We start from the raw sequence: 4,901 nt of genomic DNA, 5'->3' as shown, positions 1-4,901 counted from the left end.
TGTTTGCTGCAATACAAAGGAAAACTAAGTCACTTGACATCGTTGGGATGACAGATGACTGACAGGTGGGCAGGCCGCAAACACTTTTCAAAGTCCATAGAGGAAGAGCAATATATAAATTTAATAAGTAATAATAAAAGTCACCCTCTGAGGTTGGGGGACACCAAATCTGGCCAGAAAAAAATGTTATGGTTCTTTGACATAAAACTTTAGATTCCAAAGGTTTCTGTCAAGAAACAAGACCACTGTATAATAATTTTGTTCACAAGGAAAGTGTTTTAGGCAATGCATGTTCTACCCCAGATAAGTGAGCTGATTATCTAAGAGATCGGTAATTAGTTTCTCAGGCCTCTGGCTGAGACATTAGCTGACCTGTCTTGCCTGTAGTTTGTTTATGGAAGAATCAGACAAATGTCGTTTTCTGCTTTGCCTTCAACTGCTTTTTCTTGTCCACACCCTTTGGTATAAGATAAAAGAAGCTGGGAGTCTCTGCAAACTTTGAAGACTAAACTCTTACCACTTTCATGTTATCCCAGGCAGCCTCCACTTAAGAAAAATGCTGTATTTGAAACACCGCTCTTTGTAATAACAATCTTAAGATGCAGTGTAAGGAACATAGTCCTTCATGCAAAATTACTGAAATAGCTATTTAGCGACAGTGGTGGGTGGGGTCGGGTGTAAAAGGCAGCGTCAGTCTCTCTCAATTACCCCAGAATACTTTCCCAAAATCAACCTTTACATATTTGAAGGCTTCAAACATTCCTTCCTCCCTTCTTCCAGCAAATTAAATGCTCAAAAGAATGCCAGTCCACACTGACCTGGTTTTATGACTTCTAGAGAAATTTTAAAAAACAACAACCGTCATCTTAGATGTGACATGTGTTCCATGAATAGCAATGTTAGGAGCTACTTGCAAGTGGGTGTGAGCCTCTTCTATTATTAGGATTTGTTTGGTATTTTTCCTTTACTACTTTGGATTATTTAAACAATTGATTTATTTTAAAATGAGGAATATATTTAGTTCAGCTTTGCATGGGACCCTGACCAGAAAAAAATGTAACAGTATGTTTTTGATAGAACAAAAAAGCTACACGAATCTTGTTGATTGGAAAGTGTGGTTATCATTAAGTTTCAGCTGCTCAGAGGACATATTGTTACATGTCTGGGTCCAAAGTCGTGGGTGCATGGGCATTAGTAAAATTAATAAATTTTAGTAAAAGCTAGAATGAATCAAAGTTTGGTTAAAACTGTGCCAAATACTGGAACCCATTGATTAAGCTCAGTGCTTTTTTCTGAGGGGACACATACCCCTAAACATTTTATTAATCTTTGTACTTTTGTCCAATTACTGTATTTATTTATTTATTCTGATTTGAACTATAAAATGGTGATTTTCTTGAGTCAAAATGAGAGTAGCTCTAAACATTTTTTTTAGAAAATAGCTCTGATTAAGCTTATGCTAACAACATTGACCAGCTTCCTCATGAGGTAATCGCCAATAGTAGTTGAGTGATTTGCCTAACAAAAGGAAAGCAGATTGGGCCACTGAGGGATTCAGTGTGAGACAGCTAATGGGTGAAGCCTCCCTGGGCCCTGGTCTTAGCTAGTAACACAAAAGGCCAGTAGCTTTGGTGTAGGATTACAGTTTGCCTGTGGTAAACAACAGGGGGAAGTGCTATTTTGCAACAGGCTTGGGAAACAGGGGTTGCCAGGGTGACAATAGGTGATGATGTAAACAAAAGGGGGGCTTGCGTTTGGAAGACGTTCCGGGAAGAAGCAGGAAATGGACAGAACTCCATCCAGGCTGGCTAAGATAAGCTGGGGAAGAGACACAGAGATGGTGCCCTGGAACCCATGGCCACACTCCTAAAGGAAGCAAGGCCTTCTTGAGATGTGAATGCTCTGAACTTTCTCCACAGTAGGCTCATGTTAAATAAACCATATTTCATAAAGACACTTCAGTCTCTGCTGTGCCTCAGTTTTCCAAAGGAAACATAAACCCTGGTTGAGTACCAAGACCCCTGGAATCTCGCACCACTCAGCAGAGATTGGGGTGGCATGTAACAATATGTTAATTGGGAAGGGAGGGCATCACTATTGCAAAAAATAATAATAAAACCACTGTTTCAAGAGGTGGCTGATGCTCTCCTCTTCTGTTAACAGAGCCATGGGCCAAGGCTATGCACTCCTATAGCAAAGATGTGTGGGTTACAGAGCCCACTAAACTTCTCCTGGTTTTTGTGAGGCAGCCTGCATATCATGGCATCTTCACCCTTGAGTTGGCAAACCCTTAGCAAGCTACTAGGTGGAAAAGGGAGAAAAGGTAAGGTATACCGGATGCATTACCTTTCTCCCAGAACCAAGCCATTTTGTTCCACGGTCCTTCTTTGATCCTGCAGACGTGGGGGAACTGCCTGTGACATATATACCGTATTTTTCCTTCTATAACACGCAGATTTTTTCTTCTAAAAAGGAAGGGGAAATGTCTGTGCGTGTTATAGAGCGAATGTGTGGTCCCTGGAGCCGAAAAATCATGCAAAAATCAAATCGCGGCGCTGCACGCTGCACGGAGAAGCAAAACCTGAAAAGAGGAAGCGGCTGCTTTCCTGCATTCTGCCTCTGGGTCTTACTGCCCAGCCTCCTCTGTTTCCTTGCTGTGTTTGCTGAAACGGAACAAAGAGCAGGGAAAGCCCCTCCCCTCCAGGCAAGCTCCGGTGCTGCTGGGGGAGAGGGAGAGAGAGAGGGGGGAGGGAGAGAGAGAGGGGGGAGGGAGAGAGAGGGGTGAGGGAGGGAGGGAGGGGGAGAGAGAGAGAGAGAGAGAGAGAGAGAGATGGCTGGCTTGGGTGGGGGGTAACTTTTGCCTTTCTCTCCTCCCTCCCGTTAAATCCCTCTCCTGCATTCTTAGCCAGCTGCTTCTCTGCACACCCCTCTAATGTCCCTTCTTTGTTTTTCCTTCGCTCCCCACTTAAAATGTGGTTACAAAGCATGGATCCTCAGGATCTTTGCATTGGGTCACCCCAAATTCACCATCAGATCACATAGCATGTCCATGGCTACAGCCTGCACCAAAAAAATCACGCACCCACTGTTGCCTGGGGCTGCAATGGTGCAAAAATGTGGTTAAAAAGCATGGATCCACAGGGATTCTCAGGATCCTTGCATTGGGTCACCCCAAATTCACCATCAGATCACATAGCATGTCCATGGCTACAGCCTGCACCAAAAAAATCACGCACCCACTGTTGCCTGGGGCTGCAATGGTGCAAAAATGTGGTTACAAAGCATGGATCCACAGGGATTCTCAGGATCTTTGCATTGGGTCACCCCAAATTCACCATCAGATCACATAGCATGTACATGGCTACAGCCTGCCCCCCCCAAATCACGCACCCACTGTTGCCTGGGGCTGCAATGGTGCAAAAATGTGGTTAAAAAGCATGGATCCACAGGGATTCTCAGGATTTTGGCATTGGGTCACCCCAAATTCACCATCAGATCACATAGCATGTCCATGGCTACAGCCTGCACCAAAAAAATCACGCACCCACTGTTGCCTGGGGCTGCAATGGTGCAAAAATGTGGTTACAAAGCATGGATCCACAAGGATTCTCAGGATCTTTGCATTGGGTCACCCCAAATTCACCATCAGATCACATAGCATGTACATGGCTACAGCCTGCCCCCCCCAAATCACGCACCCACTGTTGCCTGGGGCTGCAATGGTGCAAAAATGTGGTTAAAAAGCATGGATCCACAGGGATTCTCAGGATTTTGGCATTGGGTCACCCCAAATTCACCATCAGATCACATAGCATGTCCATGGCTACAGCCTGCCCCCCCAAAAATCACGCACCCACTGTTGCCTGGGGCTGCAATGGTGCAAAAATGTGGTTAAAAAGCATGGATCCACAGGAATTCTCAGGATTTTGGCATTGGGTCACCCCAAATTCACCATCAGATCACATAGCATGTCCATGGCTACAGCCTGCCCCCCCAAAATCACGCACCCACTGTTGCCCGGGGTTGCAATGGTGCAAAAATGTGGTTAAAAAGCATGGATCCACAGGAATTCTCAGGATTTTGGCATTGGGTCAGCCCAAATTCACCATCAGATCACATAGCATGTCCATGGCTACAGCCTGCCCCCCCCCCAAATCACATACCCACTGTTGCCTGGGGCTGCAATGGTGCAAAAACGTGGTTACAAACCATGGATCCACATGGATCCTCAGGATCTTTGCATTGGGTCAGCCCAAATTCACCATCAGAGCACATAGCATGTCCATGGCTACAGCCTGCCCCCCAAAAATCACACACCCACTGTTGCCTGGGGCTGCAATGGTGCAAAAACGTGGTTACAAACCATGGATCCACAGGAATTCTCAGGATTTTGGCATTGGGTCACCCCAAATTCACCATCAGATCACATAGCATGTCCATGGCTACAGCCTGCCCCCCCCCAAATCACATACCCACTGTTGCCTGGGGCTGCAATGGTGCAAAAACGTGGTTACAAACCATGGATCCACATGGATCCTCAGGGTCTTTGCATTGGGTCAGCCCAAATTCACCATCAGATCACATGTCTGTGGCCACAGCATGAAGCACAAAAATGATACATCCACTGTTTCATTCAGAATGTTTTTTCCCTTGTTTTCCTCCTCTAAAACCTATGTGCGTGTTATGGTCAGGTGCGTGTTATAGAGCGAAAAATACGGTAGGTCATGAAAGAAGGATGTGGACATTGCAAGTGACACACTCAGTGTTCTTGCTCTTCTCCTTGTGGGTGTGCACCAGGAACTGAGAGTCTCACAAGGTGTTTCCAGCTAAAGGAAAAATGCAAAATGAAGTTATGCAATGCGGTTTGCGAGAGACTGGTAGGATGTTCCGGAAGTGGCCTT

Source organism: Podarcis gaigeae (assembly GCF_964106915.1).
Source record: "Podarcis gaigeae genome assembly, chromosome: 3".
NCBI classification, from domain to species: Eukaryota; Metazoa; Chordata; class Lepidosauria; order Squamata; family Lacertidae; genus Podarcis; species Podarcis gaigeae.
The sequence above is the reverse complement of the archived record's forward strand: the minus strand, read 5'-3'. Positions refer to the sequence as shown.